Raw genomic sequence first — 16419 nt, forward strand, 5'->3', positions numbered from 1 at the left:
TATCTCATAGTGGTATGGTGTGATGACCTCTCCTCATCATTCTGACCAATCAAATGAAGGCAGCACATAGAATTTGCAACATTAAGGGGGTGGTACACACTCTGAAATGGTATAACTAAGGAAGGCTTAGTCAGTTAGATTGTCCGACTTGTCACAGACCTGTCACTGACCCAACATATGCAGAAGGAGAATGGAGAGCAGAGGGCTGGTCGAGCACTCTGACAGAAGAATTGGGAGTTTTACGAAGGTAGAAGAATCAATCCACCCAGTCGGGCTCCAAGTGTAGCCACAGAAACGGGGGTGACGCTGGTGTTGCACTTAGCAGCGGTTACCTGTCCTGTCTTACACCTGTCCTGTTCTGTTAGCACCTGATTAGTCTCGAGCCTTTTCTTGTCCCAGCACATGGCCAGGGTTGGTCTTCGCACCATTCTATGTAAATATAATCTGTGTGGTATGTCCTTGTACCGTTTCCCTTTTTCACCCTTCACAGGTGCCAATGTCTAAAGGCATTTTCTTAAAGTCCTGCAAAATTTGTTTTAATAATTGTTTTCTTACTTGCAAAGTCTGTAATTTCACTACTGTGGCACCTTACTCACAAAATAATGCAGAGATAAAGTGTTTTTAAACTTCCTTGAGTCTGTGGTTATTTATGAAGGTAAATGTTGTTCTCTACCTATTATTCTAACGCCTTGATCCTTAGATTTAGGACTTAGAGCACAAGTGACGAGGATTTGGTAAGTCGTGGTGTACAGGTATAAATCATAAAGTGAATAGAAATTCTGATAGGCAGGAAGTTAAGCAGCATTACTGGTTCAATGTGTGAATGTTCATGGGCCAGGTGAGAATGGTAAATTGAGCTGGTAATTCCGCGCCATCAGTATTTCTTTGGTAGCAGATTGATGGTTAGGGTTTAGTTAAGATAGGAAGTTAGTTGTGTATTGATTTTATTTTATTTTATGTATTGACCAAAACCTATTGTTTTTGTATTGTCTCATGTTGTCTGGAAGTCCCCGGGGATATTGAATAGCGGGTGGTAAATAGAAGCCACACTGCAGTGAGGTTACTGGCCTGATGAAGTAAGTGCGTAAAGTTAGGTAGAACTTAAAGCACTGGTTAGGAATTATTTTTCTTCAGTGAAAGTGATAGTAATTGATAGCAAAGGAGTTCGGTGGTGAAACTTTGGTCTTATATCACCTAGAAAGGGTAAGTCTGAAGGAGTAGCAGGTACTTTTTGCTTGCATGAAGATTAAGCGGAAGAGGTTTTACTCGTAATGTGTGAAGGGTAAACGGAAGGGTTTTACTCGCTGTGGGAGAAATTGTCTTTCCTTTAAATTTAGTCAATCAGGCACAGTAGCGCATGTTTCTATGTCGTTAATTAATGAAACGTGCATTTAAAATTAAAATAAATTGAATTGTTGTATTGCCTTGCAAAGGAGGGGGTCAGTTGCGGTTCTGCACTGATGCCATTTGAGCCGTGCTGGGATTGGTTGAAACAGCTGGTGTGTAATCGTGGGAAAACTGTGTAGGAGGGGTGAGTGCAAAGAGCGAATCTAATGTCACAGAAAGTCGCGTAAGCATTGGTTAACGCAATTTTGTAAGTTAATTGTTGATTGGTCACTGACAATAAGAGACGCGCTGGTATTGGAAAAAGCAGTAATTGAAATTTCAGTGTTAATAGACAGCGGTAATTATATGTGGCATCTAGATCCAGCATTTATAGGAAATCGCCCATATAGAAAATATTACAGTTTGCACAAGAACAGAATATTAGAGGAAGACCATATACCATATATCATGCCCGCATCATACATGATGATGGAAAGAGGTTATCACACTTGTGCATGGCTAGAGAACTGGATAGAGTACACAAAAGATGATGGTATATTGGCATTTGACCAGAATATGGTACATTTAACGGTAGAATATTACACAATTTACTAACTCACATGAATGAATAAGACCCTAGACCAAGATTAACGCTGAATGAAGCTTTAGAAGAGTGGGAGACTGAGGCTTTTGAACGAGATGGTTAGGTGTGACAGAAATGTTAGTAAATGTTACCCTAGAATTCCCAAAGAGACACAAGATAAGCAGATGAAACAATGAAGGCAGTCCATGTTAGTGGAAGGATTATATCATGTGTTGACCAGAAAAGAACCGGATGGTAATAAAAGTACAGAAAAACAAAACATTTAATGATTAGTAGTGGAGATTCAGAAGACGATTATTTTGAAGATTTATTAATGAAAAATCCGCCACCTTATCATGAAGAAACAAATAGAGTTAACCCTAGTGCTCTGTTCTTAAAACCACCTTTGGTTCCACATATTGTACATGAGATCACTACAGAAAAGGTACTACAAGAGAAAGAAAGGGAAGCAATAAATAAACAGCGTAATGAATTAATTCAGAAAATAACCCAACTGAATACAAGTCCTGAAGCCCTAACGATGCCAGTAACTATAGGTCCTGTTGTTTCCTTATATGGAGACAAGCAACCTAGTCCTAAAACTCCCTTTCTGACCACACCCATAGTACAACCCAGAAAAGAATATATAATAGTATATGACCAGGCAAGTGAGTGTGAATCAGTAATTTCCCTGATGGACATTTAATGACTAGTAGTGGAGATTCAGAAGATGATTATTTTGAAGATTTATTAATGAAAAATCTGCCACCTTATCATGAAGAAACAAATAGAGTTAACCCTAGTGCCCTGTTCTTAAAACCACCTTTGGTTCCACATATTGTACATGAGATCACTACAGAAAAGGTACTACAAGAGAAAGAAAGGGAAGCAATAAATAAACAGCGTAATGAATTAATTCAGAAAATAACCCAACTGAATACAAGTCCTGAAGCCCTAACGATAGCAGTAACTATAGGTCCCGTTGTTTCCTTATATGGAGACAAGCAACCTAGTCCTAAAACTCCCTTTCTGACCACACCCATAGTACAACCCAGAAAAGAATATATAATAGTATATGACCAGGCAAGTGAGTGTGAATCAGTAATTTCCCTGATGGATTTGCCTATAAAAGAACCAGTGGGTGATTCAATCAGGAAAATTACTCCTGGATGCTCAGAAGAAGTACCGATTGAAACTTCCATAGGAACGAGAAGTGCTACCATAGTAACCCCTGAAGAAATAGAAAGATGGACATGAGATATAGAAAAGCCAAAATCACAGTCAAAGGTATTGGACATTTTAAAACTAAGAGTAGAATTGGAGGAAATGGTAGCTGGAAATGTAGGATTAGAAGAGTTATTGTTTATATGCAGAAGCATTACCCGAAATACAATAAAATATTCCATGAGAAATTAATGAATTTGGCCTCAGAAATAGGAAATGACATAGGCAAATCAAAGGTGTTACAGAAACCTTACGGAGCTGAATTTTCTGATAAAGATTTAGAAAACATGAATGTGTCAGGACGAAAACTGCAGATAAAAGAATTATTATCATTGTTACAAAAATGGGGAGACTTAGACAGATAGAAAACTAGATGGACAAAGAAAAAAAAAGCACAGGCAAATCGAACTGCATCTGAGTATCTAATGAAAGAAACAGAAAAGGTTGAAAGGTTGTGGCTGATGAGAGAAGTGCCAGGAGGAGGTTATGTACATGTTCCATGGTCCCGGCAGGATATTTTATCATTTACTAATGACTTCCAAAAAATCTGAGAAAAACCAGTAGAATGGTATAGACAAGTTGAAAGGTTTGTTAAAGTTTCAAAAGTACTGATAAAAGATTTAGATGGTTTATTTGATATAGTTGTCCCTGCAGATTTATGGACAGAATTCAAAATGACAGTAGATTGGCCAAATGATGAGTACCCTAGAGACCCGTAGACAGGAGCTCCGTCAGATGATGTAATGAAAAAGTATAATCAGGTAATAACCTACCTAAAGGGAAAGGTAACCCTAAAGGAGACAGATTGGACAAAAATAGACTGAACAACCCAAGAAAAGGATGAATCAGTACATGCCTATTATGAGCATCTTTTACAGGTGTTCAAGCAGTATAGTGGGTTGGAAAATATTGATTATAAAGACATGACACATTTTATATATCGTTTTGTGTTTGAATTAAAACCAGAAATATCCAAAATGATTAAAGAACATAAATTGTGTTGGCAAGCAAAGCCTATTGATGAAATTCTCAAGTATGCAAAATTCTGTGGAGATAAAATTGATAATAGCCAAAAGAAATTAGCAGAAAAGGTAATGTGGGCTCAAGTAAAATTTGGCAGAACAGCAGGAACTTCAGTTAAGTCAGCAAGCAAATAATCAAGGAAAAGGGGAAAGTCAAGGTGAAGGTAGTTGGGGGCAAGCCAAGAGGGAGAATGAGCAAAGAAGAGGCGAAGAAAAAGTTTCCCTGTCACTGGTGTGGAAAATTGGGGCATTGGAAAAGCGAGTGTAAATTAATACAGAATAATAATGTCCAAAATCAAATTTTAAATCCGAAGACGCAGAAGGAAGCGCCAATAAGGCAACCATAACAGGTAAGACAAAATCAGTTACCACCTGCCCCTATGCCAGATTTTGTGAGTCAAGCCAAATACAGTGTGGACACCGGATCCCCGGAGGGAAGTGGTAAGAAACATACGGTAACACCACAGTTTTTATCGCGGGACACATTTTTTGAAAACGAGTCAGATTGATGGTGCCTGACAGGGGGGGAGTGGAATGCGTATTTGGTGCATCCTTGCCGGTAGATCAGTCAGGTCCTGACATATATGGCAAGGTTGAGGGAAATGACATCACCTTCTTGTTGGACACTGGTGCTACCCGTTCTACTTTGAGAACAGCAGACATCCCAAACCTACCCCTCTCGGGAGAAGCGATCCAAGTAGTGGGCGTTTCTAATAAACAGATTAGGACCCGTAGCACAGAACCAATGGAGGTGTGTATTGGTAATTTTAAGGAGATGCACACATTTTTTGTGTGCGACTCCCGCCCTGTAAATTTGCTAGAAAGGGATTTATTATGCAAAATTAATTGCACATTCGTTTGCACACCAAATGGTGTTGAGACTCAAACTCCAAATGAAGATGGAGTGTACAAAATCATGTTAGCTAAACAGGAGCCTGTAATTTAAAAGATGACCCTAAAGGATTTACCAGAAGAGCTTCAAAATACTGTAAACCCTGATGCATGGGATTTTTCAGGAAAATAAGTAGGATTAATGGCAAATGTCGATCCGCTAAAAGTGACAGTGAAGGAAGGTGCAGTTTTCCCAAATACCCGTCAGTACAAAATGAGTCCGGAAATAAAAGCAGATGTTGCTGCCGAAATTGAGCGATTGGTTGAACAAGGTATTTTAAAAGAAATAATGAGCAGTCCATGTAATTCACCTATAATTGGCATACAGAAACCAAGTGGAAAATATAGGGTAGTTCAAGACCTGCGTAAAATAAATAAAATTGTTGTTCCATGTTGCCCAGTAGTACCAAATCCAGCAGTGATTCCATATCAGGTACCATGGAGTGCAGGATGGTTCACTGTAATTGATTTATGCCATGCCTTCTTCTCCATTCCATTGCATCCAGACAGTAAATTTGTATTTTCGTGTAAATTTGACAAGCATGTTTATGTTTTGAATCGTGTTCCTCAGGGGTACACGGAAAGTCCATCAATTTTTATTCAGATAGTGAAAAAATGTCTCTAAACCTTGGTGCTGCCTGGACAGTCCGTTCTGGTGCAGTATATAGATGACTTACTGATTGCATCTTAAACTCAAAGTGACTGCATTGTTGATACAATTGCGTTACTGAACCATTTAGCTGAAGGAGGACATAAGGTGTCACCTGAAAAGTTGCAATTTTGCACCACATCATACAAATATCTTGGACACCAGATAGAGAGAGGGGTCAGAAGAGTGACTTAAGAAAGAATCAAAATAAATAAAAACATGAAATTACCTCAGACACAGAAAGAAATCAGGATGTTTCTTGGAGTTCTAAGTCACTGCAGGCAGTGGATTGTGGGATTTGCATTACTAGCAAAACCAATGATTCAACTGACAAAGAAACGGTCAAAAAATCTAGTCGAATGGAATGATGAAAGCATGACTGCTTTTCTAAAATTACACAACTGCCTGTGAAAGGCTCCAGCATTAGGAATGCCTGATAATTCAAAAGAGTTTGCACTGTTTTGTGGCACAAGAGACAATTATGCTCTCTCAGTCCTAACACGGACACATGGCCTAATGCGACCTCCTGTGGCACATTTCTCTGCCACGTTGGACCCAGTGGCATCAGCATTACCAGGGTACCTAAAGTCTGTCGCTGCAACTTGCATGAGTCTTGAACAAAGTGAATCCATTGAAATGGAACACCCTGTAACCATATATGTCGTCATGCAGTTGTGATTTTGCTGACACAAACTCGCACACAATACCTCACTGCTAGTCGGCTGACTAAGTACGAAAGAGTTATACTAGGTGCAGAAAATCTGACAATAGTCAGATGTACTGTTTTAAATCCGGCAACCCTGTTACCAAATTCACTGTTTGAAGAGGTGAAGGAAGAAGTCGAACATGATTGGATCGACCTCACTGAATACAGCACTAAACCACGCCAAGACATACAGGAAGAACCACTAATCGATCCAGAACATGAGCTATTTGTAGATAGTTCATGCATGCGTCATGAGGAAGGAGGGATGAGTGCTGCTTATGCTGTGTGTACATTGGCTGGTATAGTCGAAGCATCCTATTTACCAGGAGTCAAGTCTGCACAAGTAGCCGAATTGATTGCTTTAATAAAAGCTTGCAAAATAGGCAAAAATTAGAAAGTAACCATTTACACGGATAGTCAGTATGGTTACGGGGTTGTGCATGACTTTAGCCAACTATGGATGCAGAGGGAGTTCATGACTTCTTCAGGAACTCCTAATAAAAATGGACATTTTGTAAAGGAATTACTTGAAGCAATTCAATTGCCAAAAGAAGTGGCCGTTGTTAAGTGTGCTGCTCACCAATCTGGAAATGACAAAGTGACAGCTGGTAATCGTTATGCTGACCATGTGGCCCAACATTGTGCCAAGTAAAAAAATCGCAGTAAACAAGAAAATCGATGCATGTGGAATCAGCTGCTAACTTATGCTGCTAGGGGGCGTAGGTACATGGGAAGAAGTGAGAGATTTACAAAATGAAGCAGGACCCAAAGAAAAGGAAGAATGGGTAAAAATAGGTTGTCAGAAAAGAACAGAAGATGGTGTGATAACTTATTTAGATGGGAGACCAGTGGTACCTGACTGTATGCTTGCACCCATGGCTAGGATGTATCAAGGGCACACACACATAGGCAGAGATAACGATTGAGTCAGACCGAGTGTCTTATTTTAATAATGAAATAATTTGATTAGTTTGTGAAACATTCAAAATTGAGCAAAAGCTGTACTGTGCATACCGCCCAGAGGCTTCTGGAGTAGTAGAACAACTGAATGGCACAATCAAATCAAGATTGGGAAAGATGTGTGAATCTACCCGATTGGAATGGCGTGGTGCTTTACTTCTTGCCCTGACGGGACTCAGAAGCATACCAGACAATAAAACAGGCTTGAGTCCCCATGATATACTCATGGGAAGGGCAATGAGGCAAGCATGTGTGCCAGGACACAAGCTGTTAAATATATCTGATGATTTGGTATTGGAGTACTGCAAAGAGTTGGCTGACCAAGTGCGTTCTAGCTCTCACCAGGTTGGGGAAGACGCTGAAGCCAGACATTCAACTCCAGCACACGATTTGAACCCTGGAGATTGGGTGGTGATAAAGGATCACACCCGAGAATCATGCCTAGCACCTAGGTGGGGAAAACCACATCAAGTAATACTGGTTACCACCACAGCAGTGAAGTGCAAAGGAATTCCAAACTGGATTTATGCAAGTCATACCAAAAGAGTAATTGAACCCGACGAAGTAGAGGCTGAAGGTTGTACAGCTGAAGGATCCCAAGAACCAGTTCCTGATGAGGAACTACCTAGCACCAGTCAGGATGAATGGATTCCAATAGTTGACATACCTGAAGTGACAATAAGAACAAGAAGTCAAAAGTATTTAGACAGTCAGAGTGATAGTGAAGATGGGATAGGAATAGAAGAACGCACTCAGATTTCCGAAAAGAAAATCAATATCAAATCTGAGGAGGACCAAATAAGGAAAGAGCAATGTACTCAGACAGAAGAAAACAGCAACAGCACTCCTGACTCTGAGGAGGGACAGAGAGGTACTACAGAAAACGCTCAGGCAGAAGACAATCAAGAAATTACAAGACCTGAGCAAGATCAGACAGGTATAGAAAAATGTGTTCAGGAAGAAGAAGGAGACCAAAGCCAAAGTACAAGCCAAATTCAACATACTCCTGAACAAGGTCAGACTAGTATAGAAGAACCCATCTAGGCAGAAATGACAGAGGTAATAAGCCCTGCACGAGGTCGGATAGAGAGGAAAGCTGAAGACGAAAATAGACAAAGTGTGCCACAACAAAACGAAAGCAAAAGAGCATTTGAAAAAAATGAAAGCACAGTGCTAGCTAAAAGATGTGATACTTGGCCTAGTGTTATCAAGAGCTGACATATCGCCTTAAGACAATAAATGAAGAACCAGACGAAGTAGACGAAATAACAAGCCAGTCGGGACCATCCACTGAGAAACCCAGAAGGATAAGTCCATGCTTGAAAAGACTGAATAATAAATTCAAGGGACCTGAATGGACCTCTGGGATTCTTGAGGACTTTGAGAATCTGGAAATCAGTGATGAGAGTGATGAGGAACTTATTGCTGATCCAATTGACGAAGAAGTGAGACCAACTTGAAATTAAATTCACAGTTTATATTATGTGTAAAAGTTGAAGAGGGGCTAAGCCTCATTAGTCAAACTTCGCTGATAATAGAGTTACTGGAAACTCGAAAAGACATTGTATAAAGACATGCTGTAGAATATGCATATGTAGTATATTGATAGTGCTCGTAGTATGGTTAAGACTGACAGTAGCAATACGTTACTTGATGGCTACTAATAAACAGAATGATAGTAGTACATAAGGAAAGGTAGTTAACCTTAAACAAGACAGAGCAGATTTAGAAGCACCAGATGAGAAAGAATTACACCATAGTAAAATTAGAAATGAGACAGATTTAAATGTATTTTCTAACTTGTTAGTCCATTATGTAGAAACTATGGAAGTTAGTGCTTGCTACGTCTGTATGAAATTACCGACATCTGTAGCAGAAGGAGTGACATATCATCATTTACCACTGACATATGGTATTTCATGTAGTATTCTAGCTAGTTTGTTTTATAGAACTGGAAAGTTATAGTATTATTATTCTAATATAGATTTGATTTTTCCTGAAATTCCTATACGCAGAAACATGAACCCTGTCCTTAGCAGTAGAGACTCCCAGTTTATGGGTGAATATTTTCTAACAATGAAAACAATAGATATAGCTGAAGCACATAAAGACAACTTAACATGTAGGTTACATGAAGAAGAGAAAATATTTTTGAATTTAGTAGAGAAAAGGAGACAAGATTTCCATAGAAGGGCTACTTAACCGAAACCCCAGATACCCAAATGGGCTGAAAGGGAATAATTTCTTGCAACTGGCAAGACTAATGCTGCTATGTCTCTGGACTTTGAAAAGAAGAGGAAAATCTTTCTCCATAGGTTAAAAACAGAGTATAACAATGTATTCATCGGTTCCAGTGAATGTGAACACAATTTCCTGATAATTGGGGGTTGGAGACTAAAAGGGGAAACTGATCCAGTTTTTCCTGGAGTATATTTCATTTGTGGGAACAAGAGTTATTTTAATCTGCCTGATCATTGGTACGGGAGTTGCTATTTCGCAATAGTATTCCCGAAGGTATACCATGTAAAATGAATCATTGGAACCAATGAAGGCAATAATGGACTAACACGAAATAAAACAGCTAATTTTTCAGAAATTGTAGGGAATATACTTAATGCATTGATACCTTCAGTGGGGGAAATTCTGAATACACAAAGAATTTGTAAATTGTCTACCGTGGTGGATCGCTTATCGACTGACACTGCTGGCGGATTCTTACTGATCAATACTGAATTAGATGCAATAAGATCAATGGTTTTACAAAATCGACTTGCTCTTGATATATTATTGGTAAAAGAGGGAGGAGTCTGTAGAATGCTGAAGGCACAACATTGTTGAACTTACGTACCTGATAAAAGTATTGAAATTGGAAGGTATGTCAGATATATTACTCATTTGGAAGAAGAATTGAAACCACTGGAGGTTGATAGTGCATGGAAGAAACTAACTAATGGTCTCTCCTCTGTAGGTAGTTGGTTTTCTAATGTAGGAAGAAGTATTGTAGGTCGAATACTGATGCCTATAATGCGAAACGCTCTACTGATATTAGTGATAATGATCTGGTGCAAATGCTGCAGAAACAGAAAGTGTTCTACAGTAAATGAGAAAAGAAAGAAGAAATTGAAATTCAACTTGAGCAAATGAAAGGGGATATTTACAAAAGAATGAAGGGTTTCCAAAAGAAAAGAAAAGAGATAAAGGAAATCCTAAAGTAATAGAAGAAATTGAATTGGGAGAATGTTAAAGTTGGCATCTGGTTCCGTAATCAGTGATTATATAGAATACCATTAAAGAGGGAATTGATGGAGCAAGGTTTCATAAGTACAGAAACTTGCTTGTATTCAATCCTCTTGAAAATAACATGTAACTCATTAACCAACATGTTTTACTAAACACCGCACTACACAACATTTCTAGTATCTAGGGGAAGCTTTCCTATGTGCTTTTACTAACAGTAACCCAAGTGTCCTAATATGGACGCCGAAAAAGCGGTAATCTTTCTGCGCATGTGTCTGCTACATCCACGTAGTGTGATGTATCTTTGCTTTTGGTGGGAACTCTTTGCAGCTGCGCACTGGTGCCAAGATGGCCGCTTCATGCTTCACATACTAATGCACATGATCCTGCTAGAAATAAAATGTGTATGTTTTGCTTAACTAATAATGCTATAGTTAAAATAAAGTAATGGGGTTAGAGTAGAAATGAATGGTATACAGTGCATTCATTTATTTTTTTGTATTCTAATGTGTCTCTCTTTGACTTCATTAATAGCTCGTATTTGGGCCTGAAGGGTGTCGCAAACTCCATTTTAAAAAAGGCTGCGTCTGCGCAGTTGAACACAGAAAACCTTGAAGCCGTTGACATTGACAAGCAGCCAAAGTCATGACGTACTCTCAATGTTCCTGGGAACCTGACTGTGTGACCCCAGAAGAGGAAGAAACGGAATGATTTTGAATACATTGTATATGAATTGAAACTAATATTGCTGGGTGGAATAAAATCATGGGTCAGTAAAATATGGGTGGGAATATTGATCACCTATATCGAATGGAAATCATCTCATACTGGTATGGTGTGATTACCTCTCCTCGTCTTTCTAACCAATCAAATGAAGGGAATATATAGAATTTGAAACATTAAGGGGGTGGACACACTCTGAAATGGTATAACTAAGGTAGACTTAGTCAGTTAGATTGTCCGACTTTTCACAGACCTGTCACTGACCCAATGTATGCTGATGGAGAATCTAGAGCAGAGGGCTGGTTGAGTGCTCTGACAGAAGAATCTGGAGTTTTACCGAGGGAGAAGAATCAATCTACCCAGTCGGGTCCGAGTGTAGCCGCAGAGAGGGGTGTGATCCTGGCGTTGCACTTAGCAGAGGTTACCTGTCCTTTCTTGCACATGTCCTGTCCTGTTGGCACCTGATTAGTCGGGAGCCTTTTCTTGTCCCAGCCCGTGGCCAGGGTTGGTCTTCTCACCATTCTAGGTAAAAATAATCTGTGTGGTATGTCCTTGTACCGTTTCCCTTTTTCACCCTTCCCAGGTACCAATGTCTAAAGGCATTTTCTTAAAGTCCTGCAAATGTTGTTTTAATAACTGTTTTCTTACTTGCAAAGTCTGTAATGTCACTACTGTGGCACCTGACTCACAAAATAATGTATAGATAAAGTGTTTTAAACTTCCTTGAGTCTGTGGTTATTGATGAAGGTAAATGTTGTTCTCCACCTATTATTCTAACTCCTTGATCCTTAGATTTAGGACTTAGAGCACAAGTGACGAGGATTTGGTAAGACATGGTGTACAGGTATAAGTCCTAAGGTGAATAAAAATTCTGATAGGCAGGAAGTGAAGCTGGTATTACGGTTCAATGTGTGAATGTTTATGGGCCCAGGTGAGTATGGTAAACTGAGCTGGTAATCCCGCGGCATCACTATGGCAGAAGGAACACCTCTACCATGCCAGTGGAAGATGGTCCACCACATTTTGTGCATCCCTACAAAGAGTCTGGGCTTTCCCCCAAAGCTGCACTAGTGATAATGATGTAACACCCCTCTGGTGTAAAATCTCAGAGACAGCAAGTCCTTCTGCCATCACAAAGATGGAAACCCTGAATACATCCTCAAATGGCAGGACTCTCCAATACCCACATTAAAAATGCGCTTGACTTGTTGAGAAGTTTTGGCCCAGCTCATCAGGGACATTTCAAGAGCATTCTATGATGCTTTATAACAGCGGTCTTGGGCAGATGTGTCATCACCAGAAGCAGTGGAGGGTTCGCCACCCTAAATTTTGTGCTAGTCTAGCGTAGGTTCTGATGGTGTCTTGACCACCAGTTACCCTTCAAGAAGGAGGAGCCATTGTTGGTTCTGCCATCAAGAAGGCATTCTACCCCTGTCCTTTAAGTGAGGACAGGGAAAGCAGAGATATCAGTTGAGACATCTGTCATTTTTTAACAACAGTCCTGTTATCACAGTCTTCTAAATCAGGCCTTAACCATGGAGTGAATGTGAGTATCTTTTGACAGAGCAGCAACAGTTCACAAGAGTATTTAAAAAGTTCAAATAATGTCAATATAGTTATTAATTAAAAAAAGGTTAAAGTACAGTCATAGTTAGGTATGATAAAAAAGATCTGTTTTTTGGAGTAATGTGTACAAAAGAGGCTTGGATGATGTCATCAATAATGTTGTTTGAGACGTCATCAGTGATGCCATAAGTTATGTCATAGAACATGTCATGAGTGATGTAATATGTGCGGCAATAAGCAATGCATAGAAGGAGCGCAAGGTATAGTTAGCTCTGCTAATGTTAACTTCTAAATTTCTGTGTTTTTTCAAAACATTCTGGTTGTCACTGACATAGTCACCGATGTATAACATTATTTTAACCTTAGTTTTTTCAGTGATTTTCTAAGAATTTTTTATTTTAAATAAAAAATGTCTTTTTACCACACTTAACTATAACGTTAATTAAACTTTTGGTTTAGCCAGGGAATTTCCAGTTTTTTTAACGTAAAGTAATATTTTGTTACCATACGTTAAGCCACCCCTCCGCCACAAAAGGCCTTATTCATTTGGCACAGCAGAGAAAATGCATGTAGCTGCTGAGGAGGCCTTATACCCTTGTTAAAGAAAGTGTGGGGGTTGGTGACATGAGGCACTAACCTCAGTAGGCATGAGAACAGCATTAACCACAGGATCAGGGCAACTTGACCGTCAAATACCAGTTCGAGTTCTGCAATATGTTTGGTGGTTGTATGATAGAACCATAATGCGAGTATCAAGCACCCATTGTAACACTTCTAGAGCTCCTAGGACAGGGTAATAATACAATAGAAAACAAAATTCCTAGGCAGTCAAATGGTTTAAACTAATTCCAATACTTATCAGCACAGACAACATGATAAGGAGAACTCAGTGTGAATATAATTAAGCTACATTAAAACATATTTGAAATTTATTTTATTCATTTAAAAAAATCTTTAACTCAAATAATGTTATAGAAAATACATAATTCTGATGCAACATGATTTCAGCGAAGTACAAAATCGCACTGATAACACAAAGCCAAAAATGATCTAAAAATAGACAGAACATTAATACATATACATAGACATTATGAAAAACAATGTTACAAAAACAAAGACAAATAATATGAGGTGGCTAAAAGATGCATCTTCTCAACGGGCGTTTCAGAACTAAAAGCGCCTTCATCTGGAGGGCCACTACTCTTTCCTACAGAACAATAAAAATTCTATAAAACACACCTCACGGTATATGCTAACTTTAAAACGGCTGCTTAGAAACATGTTGTGTTTGGTGTCAAACACCTTGGAATCATACCTCCACATACATCCACACCAGTAACTGGTGTGAGAGTTATGGTTCCTCCATGGTAGAACCACTAATTTGGGGCACCGGTCTACCCGGTACCAGCTTTCTTGACCAGGGCAGCACAAAATGGATGCTGTCAGCCACAGACACGAGTCTGCCCTCTTGCTGCTGAACTGCGCTCGAGCAGGGAAGGTTGGACAATAAGTTTCCTGTCACAGGGAGGTGTGACCATCTCCCAGACAGGCTTTAGTGTATTGGGGCTGGGTGGGTGTACTCTGAGACTGCCTGAAAGTCTGCACCGGGGGCACATTTGGTGTCCCTGTGCATAGTCGAACTCAAACCGGTTGCAGGAGTCATTGGCTCCTGCTCTGGCATGAAACTGGACAATGGACATGGGTGTAACCACTCCTCTGCACTGTCCTTTCCCTTGGAGTGTCCCCAGAGTTTGTCCAACCCTTCCCTGGGTATAAAGTAGGGACCCTGACTACAGGACTTTACCTGGACTAAACTCTGCAAGCAGAAACCAAGTACTTCAACAATCTACACAATGCTAAATAGCTGAAGAATCTCCCTTGGAGTAAAGGATTATTCCCCTGCAAGGCAGACACCTTTAACGCATCTGACCGGTTTGTATCTCCCAAGCACCTAAGGACTCCAAAGATTTCTGCAACACAGAAGTTGGGTACCTGAGCGTCCCTGAGGTCAATCTGCCCTCTCAGAAATTCTGAGACTAGTATCCCTTGGGGGGACCATGCAACCTGAACCATTGTGAACCGTGTACTTTTACAGCAGCATATGCTTTTTGGCAATCCCTGAGGCTGTGCTTGGGCTACTTGTAGTCCTGACCCTGAGTAGTAATTGCACCGAAAATCTCCAGCCTACACTCCACAAGTGTTCCGTGGGATGGTATTTCGTGATTAAGCTTGAGGTCCCTTTGTGATCCCTGGTCTGTTGGCCTGTGGGTCCCTGTAAAGGTAACTTTGATTTCTCTTGGACTTCCATGGTTGCTCCAGAAGTGCCCTGACTTCCCATAGCTTGGAGAGTCTCCAGAACCTTGCTGGTCCTCACCGTGACTGGTTTTCTCTGTCCGTGTGGGTTGCATTTGCCAAGGCTTGTTGGTGTTCAATCCAGACACTGACCCCTCAGCACTAAACATACTTTGTGGGACAGCTCATCTCCAGACTTTGCTCATCGTCGACATCCCATCATCTCACCTGAAGCACCCGACATCGGTGGGCATTAGTCTACCGAGCCCCTGGTCACCCTAAAGTGACCCAGACTCTGTCCTCTCTGCTTTCAGGTTCTTCTCACCTCAGGTACAGGCTTGGATTCCACCAGACACTTTTCATCTTCCCGGCAGCAGCACTTCTTTGAGTCATGCCATTGAAAACAACAAAGGTTTCCGACACCACTTGACCCCTATGCACCCGGCTCCTCTAGGATAGGTAACACAGGTACTCCGGTACTCGCAAGGGTGCCTTAGAACCTTATATGTTCCAAAGGGTTTGCTTGAAGTCCTCTATTCTTGTTTAGAGGTTAATAGAGAGTTTTTAGTAATAAATACCTATATGTTTTATATATCTCTTGTGTGGTTCTCCTTTCATTTGATTATTCAGGAGGTTCTATTCTGGTAAAACAAGCTGCTTTACATTCCTTTGAGACTTAGTATGAATGCCCTCCACAGCTACCACTGGTAGCTGTGGAGGGTGACTGGTGCAAGGGGCCCACTTTAATTAGTGGACAACATATGCCAGGCCAACTTCTCACACTACCTTCTCTAATTTTAGGTCCTCCCTGCCCCCAAGAAAGCTGATGTCCATGAGTTTAGATACCCAGAGATCTATATAGTGCCTACTAACCTTAAACTAGTAAGCGTGAAAACAGTACTCGAACTCAAAGACTGTAAGCCTCTGTACGTCCTGTTACTGCTATGAAGATGGCAGTCTACAAGTGAGCACCTTCCTACTATCTCTGTTTCTCCAAAGCCAACTAACTCGCCTCATCTACTCACTCTTATATTGGGTCCAGACCCCTATTCAGACATGGATCCTGTCTTGCAATACCCACTCAACAACACCAATCTGGAATTGGATAGCTTTGATGCCTAGAAAATGAAATACTCAACCAATCTAACATGAAAGGCCTCCAAGGTCTTCAAACACAGACTTCTCAATGTGCACCCAGAAAACCTCATTTCTGACCATTACTTCTGCGCATCATAAAGGA

General features: G+C 40.3%; 1 protein-coding gene across 1 annotated transcript in view; it reads right to left on the bottom strand.

Moving 5' to 3' along the window:
• The window catches only part of SLC6A3 (solute carrier family 6 member 3), a 581644-nt gene that overhangs the window by 535761 nt on the left and 29464 nt on the right, over nucleotides 1-16419 (bottom strand). The gene's annotated exons all lie outside the window — the stretch shown is intronic.

Source organism: Lissotriton vulgaris, chromosome 4_1, assembly GCF_964263255.1.
Source record: "Lissotriton vulgaris chromosome 4_1, aLisVul1.2, whole genome shotgun sequence".
Lineage (NCBI taxonomy): Eukaryota > Metazoa > Chordata > Amphibia > Caudata > Salamandridae > Lissotriton > Lissotriton vulgaris.